This window comes from Labrus bergylta, chromosome 10 (genome assembly GCF_963930695.1).
Source record: "Labrus bergylta chromosome 10, fLabBer1.1, whole genome shotgun sequence".
Classification (NCBI taxonomy): Eukaryota; Metazoa; Chordata; class Actinopteri; order Labriformes; family Labridae; genus Labrus; species Labrus bergylta.
Genome location: NC_089204.1, coordinates 2,528,278 through 2,548,841, shown reverse-complemented (window position 1 = coordinate 2,548,841; position 20,564 = coordinate 2,528,278).

The window sequence follows — 20,564 nt, the reverse complement described above, 5'->3', positions numbered from 1 at the left end:
GGGAATAAAAGGAAGCCAGATAGAGTACATGTCTTGATTGATAAACATGGACAGGAAACATTGCCCTGCTGAGCCTTGAAATCTGGGAGTTTGGTGGTCAGCAACATTACCCCAACAAGTAGCACTTACTGCATTCATATTCCAAGTCAGTGCATGTGTTTAGGAAATGCTGGTGACAAATTGATAAATTCAGCCAGTCATGCAAAAACAAACACACATTCTCAATGCTGGAGATACATCTGTTGCAAAGTCACAATCAAGACTACCCCAAAGAGAAGCACTTATGAACACAAGAATCATCACTGTCTCCATTTGAGGTGATCTGAATGTGGTTTAATATAGTACTGTATTCATTTACAGTCCGTTTTATTTGCCATTGAAACTGTCCCAACAAGTAGCGCTTACCTAATTTAAAAGTCAAGTACATGCCCAAGTCAGGTCAATATCCCAGGCACAAAATGAACAATTGCTTGTTCGCTTCTCCAGCTCTTTCTTCTGGCATGTTCTGTGTTGATTCCCCGTTGCAGTAGAAGTTGTGACTGGTTCACATATTTGGCCATCTTTTATTCTCAAGGCAGCCATTTCAACCCAAGTCCGCCTTCATTTTTAACAGGTTTCAATGGTCTTGATAATTGGTCATAGACAATTGGAATACCTGTACTTGGAGAAAAGGCCATCAACATGCAAGTAATTTGCATGCACAGAGGGCTAATCAGTGGGTGTTATGTCATTCTGATCCAAGCCTCCTTCAGCTGCAAAGTTTTCAAAAAATAAAAGCAACTTTAAGAACAATTTATGTAAAACTTTCATTCATTTTCATTTTCATTTTCATTTTCATTTTCATTTTCATTTTCATTTTCTTTCCTTTAAAACAATCTTTATATCTAAGGGTTCTCTCTAAGTGCATCTCAGACTTCCTGAACATGCAGAGGTCAGTAAAACTACCCCAACAAAAAGCACTTACTGCATTTATACCAAAGTTAGTGTTTATGTTAGGGTAACAATACTGACCAGATCGAAATATTGATCATCAAATTGTATGGCATTCAATTCCAGTAGATATAACCCAAGATGCCTGCCAATGTATTAGTTATGGAGTCAGACAATATCATAGGTTGATGTACAACTCGTGTCCACTTTTCACATCCAAGACAACCCCAAAGAGAAGCACTTATGAACACAAGAATCACCAGTGGCTCCATTTGAAGTTATCTGAGAGTGATTCTTCCCTAAGAATCTCTTGAAAATCATGCAGTTGATTTTGTCAAATAAAACTGCCCCAACAAGTAGCACTTACTGATTCAAGTGACAAGCCAATGCTCAAGTTAGGGTAATACTAATGACGGATTTGGGGAATAAAAGCCAGATAGAGTACATGTCTTGATTGATAAACATGGACAGGAAACATTGCCCTGCTGAGCCTTGAAATCTGGGAGTTTGGTGGTCAGCAACATTACCCCAACAAGTAGCACTTACTGCATTCATATTCCAAGTCAGTGCATGTGTTTAGGAAATGCTGGTGACAAATTGATAAATTCAGCCAGTCATGCAAAAACAAACACACATTCTCAATGCTGGAGATACATCTGTTGCAAAGTCACAATCAAGACAACCCCAAAGAGAAGCACTTATGAACACAAGAATCATCACTGTCTCCATTTGAGGTGATCTGAATGTGGTTTAATATAGTACTGTATTCATTTACAGTCTGTCTTATTTGCCATTGAAACCGTCCCAACAAGTAGCACTTACCTAACCAGCTCAGTGCGGATGTGTCCACTTTTCACATCCAAGACAACCCCAAAGAGAAGCACTTATGAACACAAGAATCACCAGTGGCTCCATTTGAAGTTATCTGAGAGTGATTCTTCCCTAAGAATCTCTTGAAAATCATGCAGTTGATTTTGTCAAATAAAACTGCCCCAACAAGTAGCACTTACTGATTCAAGTGACAAGCCAATGCTCAAGTTAGGGTAATACTAATGACGGATTTGGGGAATAAAAGGAAGCCAGATAGAGTACATGTCTTGATTGATAAACATGGACAGGAAACATTGCCCTGCTGAGCCTTGAAATCTGGGAGTTTGGTGGTCAGCAACATTACCCCAACAAGTAGCACTTACTGCATTCATATTCCAAGTCAGTGCATGTGTTTAGGAAATGCTGGTGACAAATTGATAAATTCAGCCAGTCATGCAAAAACAAACACACATTCTCAATGCTGGAGATACATCTGTTGCAAAGTCACAATCAAGACTACCCCAAAGAGAAGCACTTATGAACACAAGAATCATCACTGTCTCCATTTGAGGTGATCTGAATGTGGTTTAATATAGTACTGTATTCATTTACAGTCCGTTTTATTTGATATTGAAACTGTCCCAACAAGTAGCGCTTACCTAATTTAAAAGTCAAGTACATGCCCAAGTCAGGTCAATATCCCAGGCACAAAATGCACAATTGCTTGTTCGCTTCTCCAGCTCTTTCTTCTGGCATGTTCTGTGTTGATTCCCCGTTGCAGTAGAAGTTGTGACTGGTTCACATATTTGGCCATCTTTTATTCTCAAGGCAGCCATTTCAACCCAAGTCCGCCTTAATTTTTAACAGGTTTCAATGGTCTTGATAATTGGTCATAGACAATTGGAATACCTGTACTTGGAGAAAAGGCCATCAACATGCAAGTAATTTGCATGCACAGAGGGCTAATCAGTGGGTGTTATGTCATTCTGATCCAAGCCTCCTTCAGCTGCAAAGTTTTCAAAAAATAAAAGCAACTTTAAGAACAATTTATGTAAAACTTTCATTCATTTTCATTTTCATTTTCATTTTCATTCCTTTAAAACAATCTTTATATCTAAGGGTTCTCTCTAAGTGCATCTCAGACTTCCTGAACATGCAGAGGTCAGTAAAACTACCCCAACAAAAAGCACTTACTGCATTTATACCAAAGTTAGTGTTTATGTTAGGGTAACAATACTGACCAGATCGAAATATTGATCATCAAATTGTATGGCATTCAATTCCAGTAGATATAACCCAAGATGCCTGCCAATGTATTAGTTATGGAGTCAGACAGTATCATAGGTTGATGTACAACTCGTGTCCACTTTTCACATCCAAGACAACCCCAAAGAGAAGCACTTATGAACACAAGAATCACCAGTGGCTCCATTTGAAGTTATCTGAGAGTGATTCTTCCCTAAGAATCTCTTGAAAATCATGCAGTTGATTTTGTCAAATAAAACTGCCCCAACAAGTAGCACTTACTGATTCAAGTGACAAGCCAATGCTCAAGTTAGGGTAATACTAATGACGGATTTGGGGAATAAAAGGAAGCCAGATAGAGTACATGTCTTGATTGATAAACATGGACAGGAAACATTGACCTGCTGAGCCTTGAAATCTGGGAGTTTGGTGGTCAGCAACATTACCCCAACAAGTAGCACTTACGGCATTCATATTCCAAGTCAGTCACAAATTGATAAATTCAGCCAGTCATGCAAAAACAAACACACATTCTCAATGCTGGAGATACATCTGTTGCAAAGTCACAATCAAGACTACCCCAAAGAGAAGCACTTATGAACACAAGAATCATCACTGTCTCCATTTGAGGTGATCTGAATGTGGTTTAATATAGTACTGTATTCATTTACAGTCCGTCTTATTTGCCATTGAAACCGTCCCAACAAGTAGCGCTTACCTAATTTAAAAGTCAAGTACATGCCCAAGTCAGGTCAATATCCCAGGCACAAAATGCACAATTGCTTGCTAGCTTCTCCAGCTCTTTCTTCTGGCATGTTCTGTGTTGATTCCCCGTTGCAGTAGAAGTTGTGACTGGTTCACATATTTGGCCATCTTTTATTCTCAAGGCAGCCATTTCAACCCAAGTCCGCCTTCATTTTTAACAGGTTTCAATGGTCTTGATAATTGGTCATAGACAATTGGAATACCTGTACTTGGAGAAAAGGCCATCAACATGCAAGTAATTTGCATGCACAGAGGGCTAATCAGTGGGTGTTATGTCATTCTGATCCAAGCCTCCTTCAGCTGCAAAGTTTTCAAAAAATAAAAGCAACTTTAAGAACAATTTATGTAAAACTTTCATTCATTTTCATTTTCATTTTCTTTCCTTTAAAACAATCTTTATATCTAAGGGTTCTCTCTAAGTGCATCTCAGACTTCCTGAACATGCAGAGGTCAGTAAAACTACCCCAACAAAAAGCACTTACTGCATTTATACCAAAGTTAGTGTTTATGTTAGGGTAACAATACTGACCAGATCGAAATATTGATCATCAAATTGTATGGCATTCAATTCCAGTAGATATAACCCAAGATGCCTGCCAATGTATTAGTTATGGAGTCAGACAGTATCATAGGTTGATGTACAACTCGTGTCCACTTTTCACATCCAAGACAACCCCAAAGAGAAGCACTTATGAACACAAGAATCACCAGTGGCTCCATTTGAAGTTATCTGAGAGTGATTCTTCCCTAAGAATCTCTTGAAAATCATGCAGTTGATTTTGTCAAATAAAACTGCCCCAACAAGCAGCACTTACTGATTCAAGTGACAAGCCAATGCTCAAGTTAGGGTAATACTAATGACGGATTTGGGGAATAAAAGGAAGCCAGATAGAGTACATGTCTTGATTGATAAACATGGACAGGAAACATTGCCCTGCTGAGCCTTGAAATCTGGGAGTTTGGTGGTCAGCAACATTACCCCAACAAGTAGCACTTACTGCATTCATATTCCAAGTCAGTGCATGTGTTTAGGAAATGCTGGTGACAAATTGATAAATTCAGCCAGTCATGCAAAAACAAACACACATTCTCAATGCTGGAGATACATCTGTTGCAAAGTCACAATCAAGACAACCCCAAAGAGAAGCACTTATGAACACAAGAATCATCACTGTCTCCATTTGAGGTGATCTGAATGTGGTTTAATATAGTACTGTCTTCATTTACAGTCTGTCTTATTTGCCATTGAAACCGTCCTAACAAGTAGCGCTTACCTAACCAGCTCAGTGCGGACGTGTCCACTTTTCACATCCAAGACAACCCCAAAGAGAAGCACTTATGAACACAAGAATCACCAGTGGCTCCATTTGAAGTTATCTGAGAGTGATTCTTCCCTAAGAATCTCTTGAAAATCATGCAGTTGATTTTGTCAAATAAAACTGCCCCAACAAGCAGCACTTACTGATTCAAGTGACAAGCCAATGCTCAAGTTAGGGTAATACTAATGACGGATTTGGGGAATAAAAGGAAGCCAGATAGAGTACATGTCTTGATTGATAAACATGGACAGGAAACATTGCCCTGCTGAGCCTTGAAATCTGGGAGTTTGGTGGTCAGCAACATTACCCCAACAAGTAGCACTTACTGCATTCATATTCCAAGTCAGTGCATGTGTTTAGGAAATGCTGGTGACAAATTGATAAATTCAGCCAGTCATGCAAAAACAAACACACATTCTCAATGCTGGAGATACATCTGTTGCAAAGTCACAATCAAGACAACCCCAAAGAGAAGCACTTATGAACACAAGAATCATCACTGTCTCCATTTGAGGTGATCTGAATGTGGTTTAATATAGTACTGTCTTCATTTACAGTCTGTCTTATTTGCCATTGAAACCGTCCCAACAAGTAGCGCTTACCTAACCAGCTCAGTGCGGACGTGTCCACTTTTCACATCCAAGACAACCCCAAAGAGAAGCACTTATGAACACAAGAATCACCAGTGGCTCCATTTGAAGTTATCTGAGAGTGATTCTTCCCTAAGAATCTCTTGAAAATCATGCAGTTGATTTTGTCAAATAAAACTGCCCCAACAAGTAGCACTTACTGATTGACAAGTGACAAGCCAATGCTCGAGTTAGGGTAATACTAATGACGGATTTGGGGAATAAAAGGAAGCCAGATAGAGTACATGTCTTGATTGATAAACATGGACAGGAAACATTGCCCTGCTGAGCCTTGAAATCTGGGAGTTTGGTGGTCAGCAACATTACCCCAACAAGTAGCACTTACTGCATTCATATTCCAAGTCAGTGCATGTGTTTAGGAAATGCTGGTGACAAATTGATAAATTCAGCCAGTCATGCAAAAACAAACACACATTCTCAATGCTGGAGATACATCTGTTGCAAAGTCACAATCAAGACTACCCCAAAGAGAAGCACTTATGAACACAAGAATCATCACTGTCTCCATTTGAGGTGATCTGAATGTGGTTTAATATAGTACTGTATTCATTTACAGTCCGTTTTATTTGCCATTGAAACTGTCCCAACAAGTAGCGCTTACCTAATTTAAAAGTCAAGTACATGCCCAAGTCAGGTCAATATCCCAGGCACAAAATGAACAATTGCTTGTTCGCTTCTCCAGCTCTTTCTTCTGGCATGTTCTGTGTTGATTCCCCGTTGCAGTAGAAGTTGTGACTGGTTCACATATTTGGCCATCTTTTATTCTCAAGGCAGCCATTTCAACCCAAGTCCGCCTTCATTTTTAACAGGTTTCAATGGTCTTGATAATTGGTCATAGACAATTGGAATACCTGTACTTGGAGAAAAGGCCATCAACATGCAAGTAATTTGCATGCACAGAGGGCTAATCAGTGGGTGTTATGTCATTCTGATCCAAGCCTCCTTCAGCTGCAAAGTTTTCAAAAAATAAAAGCAACTTTAAGAACAATTTATGTAAAACTTTCATTCATTTTCATTTTCATTTTCATTTTCATTTTCATTTTCATTTTCTTTCCTTTAAAACAATCTTTATATCTAAGGGTTCTCTCTAAGTGCATCTCAGACTTCCTGAACATGCAGAGGTCAGTAAAACTACCCCAACAAAAAGCACTTACTGCATTTATACCAAAGTTAGTGTTTATGTTAGGGTAACAATACTGACCAGATCGAAATATTGATCATCAAATTGTATGGCATTCAATTCCAGTAGATATAACCCAAGATGCCTGCCAATGTATTAGTTATGGAGTCAGACAATATCATAGGTTGATGTACAACTCGTGTCCACTTTTCACATCCAAGACAACCCCAAAGAGAAGCACTTATGAACACAAGAATCACCAGTGGCTCCATTTGAAGTTATCTGAGAGTGATTCTTCCCTAAGAATCTCTTGAAAATCATGCAGTTGATTTTGTCAAATAAAACTGCCCCAACAAGTAGCACTTACTGATTCAAGTGACAAGCCAATGCTCAAGTTAGGGTAATACTAATGACGGATTTGGGGAATAAAAGCCAGATAGAGTACATGTCTTGATTGATAAACATGGACAGGAAACATTGCCCTGCTGAGCCTTGAAATCTGGGAGTTTGGTGGTCAGCAACATTACCCCAACAAGTAGCACTTACTGCATTCATATTCCAAGTCAGTGCATGTGTTTAGGAAATGCTGGTGACAAATTGATAAATTCAGCCAGTCATGCAAAAACAAACACACATTCTCAATGCTGGAGATACATCTGTTGCAAAGTCACAATCAAGACAACCCCAAAGAGAAGCACTTATGAACACAAGAATCATCACTGTCTCCATTTGAGGTGATCTGAATGTGGTTTAATATAGTACTGTATTCATTTACAGTCTGTCTTATTTGCCATTGAAACCGTCCCAACAAGTAGCACTTACCTAACCAGCTCAGTGCGGATGTGTCCACTTTTCACATCCAAGACAACCCCAAAGAGAAGCACTTATGAACACAAGAATCACCAGTGGCTCCATTTGAAGTTATCTGAGAGTGATTCTTCCCTAAGAATCTCTTGAAAATCATGCAGTTGATTTTGTCAAATAAAACTGCCCCAACAAGTAGCACTTACTGATTCAAGTGACAAGCCAATGCTCAAGTTAGGGTAATACTAATGACGGATTTGGGGAATAAAAGGAAGCCAGATAGAGTACATGTCTTGATTGATAAACATGGACAGGAAACATTGCCCTGCTGAGCCTTGAAATCTGGGAGTTTGGTGGTCAGCAACATTACCCCAACAAGTAGCACTTACTGCATTCATATTCCAAGTCAGTGCATGTGTTTAGGAAATGCTGGTGACAAATTGATAAATTCAGCCAGTCATGCAAAAACAAACACACATTCTCAATGCTGGAGATACATCTGTTGCAAAGTCACAATCAAGACTACCCCAAAGAGAAGCACTTATGAACACAAGAATCATCACTGTCTCCATTTGAGGTGATCTGAATGTGGTTTAATATAGTACTGTATTCATTTACAGTCCGTTTTATTTGATATTGAAACTGTCCCAACAAGTAGCGCTTACCTAATTTAAAAGTCAAGTACATGCCCAAGTCAGGTCAATATCCCAGGCACAAAATGCACAATTGCTTGTTCGCTTCTCCAGCTCTTTCTTCTGGCATGTTCTGTGTTGATTCCCCGTTGCAGTAGAAGTTGTGACTGGTTCACATATTTGGCCATCTTTTATTCTCAAGGCAGCCATTTCAACCCAAGTCCGCCTTAATTTTTAACAGGTTTCAATGGTCTTGATAATTGGTCATAGACAATTGGAATACCTGTACTTGGAGAAAAGGCCATCAACATGCAAGTAATTTGCATGCACAGAGGGCTAATCAGTGGGTGTTATGTCATTCTGATCCAAGCCTCCTTCAGCTGCAAAGTTTTCAAAAAATAAAAGCAACTTTAAGAACAATTTATGTAAAACTTTCATTCATTTTCATTTTCATTTTCATTTTCATTCCTTTAAAACAATCTTTATATCTAAGGGTTCTCTCTAAGTGCATCTCAGACTTCCTGAACATGCAGAGGTCAGTAAAACTACCCCAACAAAAAGCACTTACTGCATTTATACCAAAGTTAGTGTTTATGTTAGGGTAACAATACTGACCAGATCAAAATATTGATCATCAAATTGTATGGCATTCAATTCCAGTAGATATAACCCAAGATGCCTGCCAATGTATTAGTTATGGAGTCAGACAATATCATAGGTTGATGTACAACTCGTGTCCACTTTTCACATCCAAGACAACCCCAAAGAGAAGCACTTATGAACACAAGAATCACCAGTGGCTCCATTTGAAGTTATCTGAGAGTGATTCTTCCCTAAGAATCGCTTGAAAATCATGCAGTTGATTTTGTCAAATAAAACTGCCCCAACAAGTAGCACTTACTGATTCAAGTGACAAGCCAATGCTCAAGTTAGGGTAATACTAATGACGGATTTGGGGAATAAAAGGAAGCCAGATAGAGTACATGTCTTGATTGATAAACATGGACAGGAAACATTGCCCTGCTGAGCCTTGAAATCTGGGAGTTTGGTGGTCAGCAACATTACCCCAACAAGTAGCACTTACTGCATTCATATTCCAAGTCAGTGCATGTGTTTAGGAAATGCTGGTGACAAATTGATAAATTCAGCCAGTCATGCAAAAACAAACACACATTCTCAATGCTGGAGATACATCTGTTGCAAAGTCACAATCAAGACAACCCCAAAGAGAAGCACTTATGAACACAAGAATCATCACTGTCTCCATTTGAGGTGATCTGAATGTGGTTTAATATAGTACTGTCTTCATTTACAGTCCGTTTTATTTGCCATTGAAACTGTCCCAACAAGTAGCGCTTACCTAATTTAAAAGTCAAGTACATGCCCAAGTCAGGTCAATATCCCAGGCACAAAATGCACAATTGCTTGTTCGCTTCTCCAGCTCTTTCTTCTGGCATGTTCTGTGTTGATTCCCCGTTGCAGTAGAAGTTGTGACTGGTTCACATATTTGGCCATCTTTTATTCTCAAGGCAGCCATTTCAACCCAAGTCCGCCTTCATTTTTAACAGGTTTCAATGGTCTTGATAATTGGTCATAGACAATTGGAATACCTGTACTTGGAGAAAAGGCCATCAACATGCAAGTAATTTGCATGCACAGAGGGCTAATCAGTGGGTGTTATGTCATTCTGATCCAAGCCTCCTTCAGCTGCAAAGTTTTCAAAAAATAAAAGCAACTTTAAGAACAATTTATGTAAAACTTTCATTCATTTTCATTTTCATTTTCATTTTCATTTTCATTTTCATTCCTTTAAAACAATCTTTATATCTAAGGGTTCTCTCTAAGTGCATCTCAGACTTCCTGAACATGCAGAGGTCAGTAAAACTACCCCAACAAAAAGCACTTACTGCATTTATACCAAAGTTAGTGTTTATGTTAGGGTAACAATACTGACCAGATCAAAATATTGATCATCAAATTGTATGGCATTCAATTCCAGTAGATATAACCCAAGATGCCTGCCAATGTATTAGTTATGGAGTCAGACAATATCATAGGTTGATGTACAACTCGTGTCCACTTTTCACATCCAAGACAACCCCAAAGAGAAGCACTTATGAACACAAGAATCACCAGTGGCTCCATTTGAAGTTATCTGAGAGTGATTCTTCCCTAAGAATCGCTTGAAAATCATGCAGTTGATTTTGTCAAATAAAACTGCCCCAACAAGTAGCACTTACTGATTCAAGTGACAAGCCAATGCTCAAGTTAGGGTAATACTAATGACGGATTTGGGGAATAAAAGGAAGCCAGATAGAGTACATGTCTTGATTGATAAACATGGACAGGAAACATTGCCCTGCTGAGCCTTGAAATCTGGGAGTTTGGTGGTCAGCAACATTACCCCAACAAGTAGCACTTACTGCATTCATATTCCAAGTCAGTGCATGTGTTTAGGAAATGCTGGTGACAAATTGATAAATTCAGCCAGTCATGCAAAAACAAACACACATTCTCAATGCTGGAGATACATCTGTTGCAAAGTCACAATCAAGACAACCCCAAAGAGAAGCACTTATGAACACAAGAATCATCACTGTCTCCATTTGAGGTGATCTGAATGTGGTTTAATATAGTACTGTCTTCATTTACAGTCTGTCTTATTTGCCATTGAAACCGTCCTAACAAGTAGCGCTTACCTAACCAGCTCAGTGCGGACGTGTCCACTTTTCACATCCAAGACAACCCCAAAGAGAAGCACTTATGAACACAAGAATCACCAGTGGCTCCATTTGAAGTTTTCTGAGAGTGATTCTTCCCTAAGAATCTCTTGAAAATCATGCAGTTGATTTTGTCAAATAAAACTGCCCCAACAAGTAGCACTTACTGATTGACAAGTGACAACCAAATGCTCGAGTTAGGGTAATACTAATGACGGATTTGGGGAATAAAAGGAAGCCAGATAGAGTACATGTCTTGATTGATAAACATGGACAGGAAACATTGCCCTGCTGAGCCTTGAAATCTGGGAGTTTGGTGGTCAGCAACATTACCCCAACAAGTAGCACTTACTGCATTCATATTCCAAGTCAGTGCATGTGTTTAGGAAATGCTGGTGACAAATTGATAAATTCAGCCAGTCATGCAAAAACAAACACACATTCTCAATGCTGGAGATACATCTGTTGCAAAGTCACAATCAAGACTACCCCAAAGAGAAGCACTTATGAACACAAGAATCATCACTGTCTCCATTTGAGGTGATCTGAATGTGGTTTAATATAGTACTGTATTCATTTACAGTCCGTTTTATTTGCCATTGAAACTGTCCCAACAAGTAGCGCTTACCTAATTTAAAAGTCAAGTACATGCCCAAGTCAGGTCAATATCCCAGGCACAAAATGCACAATTGCTTGTTCGCTTCTCCAGCTCTTTCTTCTGGCATGTTCTGTGTTGATTCCCCGTTGCAGTAGAAGTTGTGACTGGTTCACATATTTGGCCATCTTTTATTCTCAAGGCAGCCATTTCAACCCAAGTCCGCCTTCATTTTTAACAGGTTTCAATGGTCTTGATAATTGGTCATAGACAATTGGAATACCTGTACTTGGAGAAAAGGCCATCAACATGCAAGTAATTTGCATGCACAGAGGGCTAATCAGTGGGTGTTATGTCATTCTGATCCAAGCCTCCTTCAGCTGCAAAGTTTTCAAAAAATAAAAGCAACTTTAAGAACAATTTATGTAAAACTTTCATTCATTTTCATTTTCATTTTCATTTTCTTTCCTTTAAAACAATCTTTATATCTAAGGGTTCTCTCTAAGTGCATCTCAGACTTCCTGAACATGCAGAGGTCAGTAAAACTACCCCAACAAAAAGCACTTACTGCATTTATACCAAAGTTAGTGTTTATGTTAGGGTAACAATACTGACCAGATCAAAATATTGATCATCAAATTGTATGGCATTCAATTCCAGTAGATATAACCCAAGATGCCTGCCAATGTATTAGTTATGGAGTCAGACAATATCATAGGTTGATGTACAACTCGTGTCCACTTTTCACATCCAAGACAACCCCAAAGAGAAGCACTTATGAACACAAGAATCACCAGTGGCTCCATTTGAAGTTATCTGAGAGTGATTCTTCCCTAAGAATCTCTTGAAAATCATGCAGTTGATTTTGTCAAATAAAACTGCCCCAACAAGTAGCACTTACTGATTCAAGTGACAAGCCAATGCTCGAGTTAGGGTAATACTAATGACGGATTTGGGGAATAAAAGGAAGCCAGATAGAGTACATGTCTTGATTGATGAACATGGACAGGAAACATTGCCCTGCTGAGCCTTGAAATCTGGGAGTTTGGTGGTCAGCAACATTACCCCAACAAGTAGCACTTACTGCATTCATATTCCAAGTCAGTGCATGTGTTTAGGAAATGCTGGTGACAAATTGATAAATTCAGCCAGTCATGCAAAAACAAACACACATTCTCAATGCTGGAGATACATCTGTTGCAAAGTCACAATCAAGACTAACCCAAAGAGAAGCACTTATGAACACAAGAATCATCACTGTCTCCATTTGAGGTGATCTGAATGTGGTTTAATATAGTACTGTATTCATTTACAGTCCGTTTTATTTGCCATTGAAACTGTCCCAACAAGTAGCGCTTACCTAATTTAAAAGTCAAGTACATGCCCAAGTCAGGTCAATATCCCAGGCACAAAATGCACATTTGCTTGTTCGCTTCTCCAGCTCTTTCTTCTGGCATGTTCTGTGTTGATTCCCCGTTGCAGTAGAAGTTGTGACTGGTTCACATATTTGGCCATCTTTTATTCTCAAGGCAGCCATTTCAACCCAAGTCCGCCTTCATTTTTAACAGGTTTCAATGGTCTTGATAATTGGTCATAGACAATTGGAATACCTGTACTTGGAGAAAAGGCCATCAACATGCAAGTAATTTGCATGCACAGAGGGCTAATCAGTGGGTGTTATGTCATTCTGATCCAAGCCTCCTTCAGCTGCAAAGTTTTCAAAAAATAAAAGCAACTTTAAGAACAATTTATGTAAAACTTTCATTCATTTTCATTTTCATTTTCATTTTCATTTTCATTTTCATTTTCATTCCTTTAAAACAATCTTTATATCTAAGGGTTCTCTCTAAGTGCATCTCAGACTTCCTGAACATGCAGAGGTCAGTAAAACTACCCCAACAAAAAGCACTTACTGCATTTATACCAAAGTTAGTGTTTATGTTAGGGTAACAATACTGACCAGATCAAAATATTGATCATCAAATTGTATGGCATTCAATTCCAGTAGATATAACCCAAGATGCCTGCCAATGTATTAGTTATGGAGTCAGACAATATCATAGGTTGATGTACAACTCGTGTCCACTTTTCACATCCAAGACAACCCCAAAGAGAAGCACTTATGAACACAAGAATCACCAGTGGCTCCATTTGAAGTTATCTGAGAGTGATTCTTCCCTAAGAATCGCTTGAAAATCATGCAGTTGATTTTGTCAAATAAAACTGCCCCAACAAGTAGCACTTACTGATTCAAGTGACAAGCCAATGCTCAAGTTAGGGTAATACTAATGACGGATTTGGGGAATAAAAGGAAGCCAGATAGAGTACATGTCTTGATTGATAAACATGGACAGGAAACATTGCCCTGCTGAGCCTTGAAATCTGGGAGTTTGGTGGTCAGCAACATTACCCCAACAAGTAGCACTTACTGCATTCATATTCCAAGTCAGTGCATGTGTTTAGGAAATGCTGGTGACAAATTGATAAATTCAGCCAGTCATGCAAAAACAAACACACATTCTCAATGCTGGAGATACATCTGTTGCAAAGTCACAATCAAGACAACCCCAAAGAGAAGCACTTATGAACACAAGAATCATCACTGTCTCCATTTGAGGTGATCTGAATGTGGTTTAATATAGTACTGTCTTCATTTACAGTCTGTCTTATTTGCCATTGAAACCGTCCTAACAAGTAGCGCTTACCTAACCAGCTCAGTGCGGACGTGTCCACTTTTCACATCCAAGACAACCCCAAAGAGAAGCACTTATGAACACAAGAATCACCAGTGGCTCCATTTGAAGTTTTCTGAGAGTGATTCTTCCCTAAGAATCTCTTGAAAATCATGCAGTTGATTTTGTCAAATAAAACTGCCCCAACAAGTAGCACTTACTGATTGACAAGTGACAACCAAATGCTCGAGTTAGGGTAATACTAATGACGGATTTGGGGAATAAAAGGAAGCCAGATAGAGTACATGTCTTGATTGATAAACATGGACAGGAAACATTGCCCTGCTGAGCCTTGAAATCTGGGAGTTTGGTGGTCAGCAACATTACCCCAACAAGTAGCACTTACTGCATTCATATTCCAAGTCAGTGCATGTGTTTAGGAAATGCTGGTGACAAATTGATAAATTCAGCCAGTCATGCAAAAACAAACACACATTCTCAATGCTGGAGATACATCTGTTGCAAAGTCACAATCAAGACTACCCCAAAGAGAAGCACTTATGAACACAAGAATCATCACTGTCTCCATTTGAGGTGATCTGAATGTGGTTTAATATAGTACTGTATTCATTTACAGTCCGTTTTATTTGCCATTGAAACTGTCCCAACAAGTAGCGCTTACCTAATTTAAAAGTCAAGTACATGCCCAAGTCAGGTCAATATCCCAGGCACAAAATGCACAATTGCTTGTTCGCTTCTCCAGCTCTTTCTTCTGGCATGTTCTGTGTTGATTCCCCGTTGCAGTAGAAGTTGTGACTGGTTCACATATTTGGCCATCTTTTATTCTCAAGGCAGCCATTTCAACCCAAGTCCGCCTTCATTTTTAACAGGTTTCAATGGTCTTGATAATTGGTCATAGACAATTGGAATACCTGTACTTGGAGAAAAGGCCATCAACATGCAAGTAATTTGCATGCACAGAGGGCTAATCAGTGGGTGTTATGTCATTCTGATCCAAGCCTCCTTCAGCTGCAAAGTTTTCAAAAAATAAAAGCAACTTTAAGAACAATTTATGTAAAACTTTCATTCATTTTCATTTTCATTTTCATTTTCTTTCCTTTAAAACAATCTTTATATCTAAGGGTTCTCTCTAAGTGCATCTCAGACTTCCTGAACATGCAGAGGTCAGTAAAACTACCCCAACAAAAAGCACTTACTGCATTTATACCAAAGTTAGTGTTTATGTTAGGGTAACAATACTGACCAGATCAAAATATTGATCATCAAATTGTATGGCATTCAATTCCAGTAGATATAACCCAAGATGCCTGCCAATGTATTAGTTATGGAGTCAGACAATATCATAGGTTGATGTACAACTCGTGTCCACTTTTCACATCCAAGACAACCCCAAAGAGAAGCACTTATGAACACAAGAATCACCAGTGGCTCCATTTGAAGTTATCTGAGAGTGATTCTTCCCTAAGAATCTCTTGAAAATCATGCAGTTGATTTTGTCAAATAAAACTGCCCCAACAAGTAGCACTTACTGATTCAAGTGACAAGCCAATGCTCGAGTTAGGGTAATACTAATGACGGATTTGGGGAATAAAAGGAAGCCAGATAGAGTACATGTCTTGATTGATGAACATGGACAGGAAACATTGCCCTGCTGAGCCTTGAAATCTGGGAGTTTGGTGGTCAGCAACATTACCCCAACAAGTAGCACTTACTGCATTCATATTCCAAGTCAGTGCATGTGTTTAGGAAATGCTGGTGACAAATTGATAAATTCAGCCAGTCATGCAAAAACAAACACACATTCTCAATGCTGGAGATACATCTGTTGCAAAGTCACAATCAAGACTAACCCAAAGAGAAGCACTTATGAACACAAGAATCATCACTGTCTCCATTTGAGGTGATCTGAATGTGGTTTAATATAGTACTGTATTCATTTACAGTCCGTTTTATTTGCCATTGAAACTGTCCCAACAAGTAGCGCTTACCTAATTTAAAAGTCAAGTACATGCCCAAGTCAGGTCAATATCCCAGGCACAAAATGCACATTTGCTTGTTCGCTTCTCCAGCTCTTTCTTCTGGCATGTTCTGTGTTGATTCCCCGTTGCAGTAGAAGTTGTGACTGGTTCACATATTTGGCCATCTTTTATTCTCAAGGCAGCCATTTCAACCCAAGTCCGCCTTCATTTTTAACAGGTTTCAATGGTCTTGATAATTGGTCATAGACAATTGGAATACCTGTACTTGGAGAAAAGGCCATCAACATGCAAGTAATTTGCATGCACAGAGGGCTAATCAGTGGGTGTTATGTCATTCTGATCCAAGCCTCCTTCAGCTGCAAAGTTTTCAAAAAATAAAAGCAACTTTAAGAACAATTTATGTAAAACTTTCATTCATTTTCATTTTCATTTTCTTTCCTTTAAAACAATCTTTATATCTAAGGGTTCTCTCTAAGTGCATCTCAGACTTCCTGAACATGCAGAGGTCAGTAAAACTACCCCAACAAAAAGCACTTACTGCATTTATACCAAAGTTAGTGTTTATGTTAGGGTAACAATACTGACCAGATCAAAATATTGATCATCAAATTGTATGGCATTCAATTCCAGTAGATATAACCCAAGATGCCTGCCAATGTATTAGTTATGGAGTCAGACAATATCATAGGTTGATGTACAACTCGTGTCCACTTTTCACATCCAAGACAACCCCAAAGAGAAGCACTTATGAACACAAGAATCACCAGTGGCTCCATTTGAAGTTATCTGAGAGTGATTCTTCCCTAAGAATCTCTTGAAAATCATGCAGTTGATTTTGTCAAATAAAACTGCCCCAACAAGTAGCACTTACTGATTCAAGTGACAAGCCAATGCTCAAGTTAGGGTAATACTAATGACGGATTTGGGGAATAAAAGCCAGATAGAGTACATGTCTTGATTGATAAACATGGACAGGAAACATTGCCCTGCTGAGCCTTGAAATCTGGGAGTTTGGTGGTCAGCAACATTACCCCAACAAGTAGCACTTACTGCATTCATATTCCAAGTCAGTGCATGTGTTTAGGAAATGCTGGTGACAAATTGATAAATTCAGCCAGTCATGCAAAAACAAACACACATTCTCAATGCTGGAGATACATCTGTTGCAAAGTCACAATCAAGACAACCCCAAAGAGAAGCACTTATGAACACAAGAATCATCACTGTCTCCATTTGAGGTGATCTGAATGTGGTTTAATATAGTACTGTATTCATTTACAGTCTGTCTTATTTGCCATTGAAACCGTCCCAACAAGTAGCACTTACCTAACCAGCTCAGTGCGGATGTGTCCACTTTTCACATCCAAGACAACCCCAAAGAGAAGCACTTATGAACACAAGAATCACCAGTGGCTCCATTTGAAGTTATCTGAGAGTGATTCTTCCCTAAGAATCTCTTGAAAATCATGCAGTTGATTTTGTCAAATAAAACTGCCCCAACAAGTAGCACTTACTGATTCAAGTGACAAGCCAATGCTCGAGTTAGGGTAATACTAATGACGGATTTGGGGAATAAAAGGAAGCCAGATAGAGTACATGTCTTGATTGATGAACATGGACAGGAAACATTGCCCTGCTGAGCCTTGAAATCTGGGAGTTTGGTGGTCAGCAACATTACCCCAACAAGTAGCACTTACTGCATTCATATTCCAAGTCAGTGCATGTGTTTAGGAAATGCTGGTGACAAATTGATAAATTCAGCCAGTCATGCAAAAACAAACACACATTCTCAATGCTGGAGATACATCTGTTGCAAAGTCACAATCAAGACAACCCCAAAGAGAAGCACTTATGAACACAAGAATCATCACTGTCTCCATTTGAGGTGATCTGAATGTGGTTTAATATAGTACTGTCTTCATTTACAGTCTGTCTTATTTGCCATTGAAACCGTCCTAACAGGTAGCGCTTACCTAACCAGCTCAGTGCGGACGTGTCCACTTTTCACATCCAAGACAACCCCAAAGAGAAGCACTTATGAACACAAGAATCACCAGTGGCTCCATTTGAAGTTATCTGAGAGTGATTCTTCCCTAAGAATCTCTTGAAAATCATGCAGTTGATTTTGTCAAATAAAACTGCCCCAACAAGTAGCACTTACTGATTCAAGTGACAAGCCAATGCTCGAGTTAGGGTAATACTAATGACGGATTTGGGGAATAAAAGGAAGCCAGATAGAGTACATGTCTTGATTGATAAACATGGACAGGAAACATTGCCCTGCTGAGCCTTGAAATCTGGGATTTTGGTGGTCAGCAACATTACCCCAACAAGTAGCACTTACTGCATTCATATTCCAAGTCAGTGCATGTGTTTAGGAAATGCTGGTGACAAATTGATAAATTCAGCCAGTCATGCAAAAACAAACACACATTCTCAATGCTGGAGATACATCTGTTGCAAAGTCACAATCAAGACTACCCCAAAGAGAAGCACTTATGAACACAAGAATCATCACTGTCTCCATTTGAGGTGATCTGAATGTGGTTTAATATAGTACTGTATTCATTTACAGTCCGTTTTATTTGCCATTGAAACTGTCCCAACAAGTAGCGCTTACCTAATTTAAAAGTCAAGTACATGCCCAAGTCAGGTCAATATCCCAGGCACAAAATGCACAATTGCTTGTTCGCTTCTCCAGCTCTTTCTTCTGGCATGTTCTGTGTTGATTCCCCGTTGCAGTAGAAGTTGTGACTGGTTCACATATTTGGCCATCTTTTATTCTCAAGGCAGCCATTTCAACCCAAGTCCGCCTTCATTTTTAACAGGTTTCAATGGTCTTGATAATTGGTCATAGACAATTGGAATACCTGTACTTGGAGAAAAGGCCATCAACATGCAAGTAATTTGCATGCACAGAGGGCTAATCAGTGGGTGTTATGTCATTCTGATCCAAGCCTCCTTCAGCTGCAAAGTTTTCAAAAAATAAAAGCAACTTTAAGAACAATTTATGTAAAACTTTCATTCATTTTCATTTTCATTTTCATTTTCTTTCCTTTAAAACAATCTTTATATCTAAGGGTTCTCTCTAAGTGCATCTCAGACTTCCTGAACATGCAGAGGTCAGTAAAACTACCCCAACAAAAAGCACTTACTGCATTTATACCAAAGTTAGTGTTTATGTTAGGGTAACAATACTGACCAGATCAAAATATTGATCATCAAATTGTATGGCATTCAATTCCAGTAGATATAACCCAAGATGCCTGCCAATGTATTAGTTATGGAGTCAGACAATATCATAGGTTGATGTACAACTCGTGTCCACTTTTCACATCCAAGACAACCCCAAAGAGAAGCACTTATGAACACAAGAATCACCAGTGGCTCCATTTGAAGTTATCTGAGAGTGATTCTTCCCTAAGAATCTCTTGAAAATCATGCAGTTGATTTTGTCAAATAAAACTGCCCCAACAAGTAGCACTTACTGATTCAAGTGACAAGCCAATGCTCGAGTTAGGGTAATACTAATGACGGATTTGGGGAATAAAAGGAAGCCAGATAGAGTACATGTCTTGATTGATAAACATGGACAGGAAACATTGCCCTGCTGAGCCTTGAAATCTGGGATTTTGGTGGTCAGCAACATTACCCCAACAAGTAGCACTTACTGCATTCATATTCCAAGTCAGTGCATGTGTTTAGGAAATGCTGGTGACAAATTGATAAATTCAGCCAGTCATGCAAAAACAAACACACATTCTCAATGCTGGAGATACATCTGTTGCAAAGTCACAATCAAGACTACCCCAAAGAGAAGCACTTATGAACACAAGAATCATCACTGTCTCCATTTGAGGTGATCTGAATGTGGTTTAATATAGTACTGTATTCATTTACAGTCCGTTTTATTTGCCATTGAAACTGTCCCAACAAGTAGCGCTTACCTAATTTAAAAGTCAAGTACATGCCCAAGTCAGGTCAATATCCCAGGCACAAAATGCACATTTGCTTGTTCGCTTCTCCAGCTCTTTCTTCTGGCATGTTCTGTGTTGATTCCCCGTTGCAGTAGAAGTTGTGACTGGTTCACATATTTGGCCATCTTTTATTCTCAAGGCAGCCATTTCAACCCAAGTCCGCCTTCATTTTTAACAGGTTTCAATGGTCTTGATAATTGGTCATAGACAATTGGAATACCTGTACTTGGAGAAAAGGCCATCAACATGCAAGTAATTTGCATGCACAGAGGGCTAATCAGTGGGTGTTATGTCATTCTGATCCAAGCCTCCTTCAGCTGCAAAG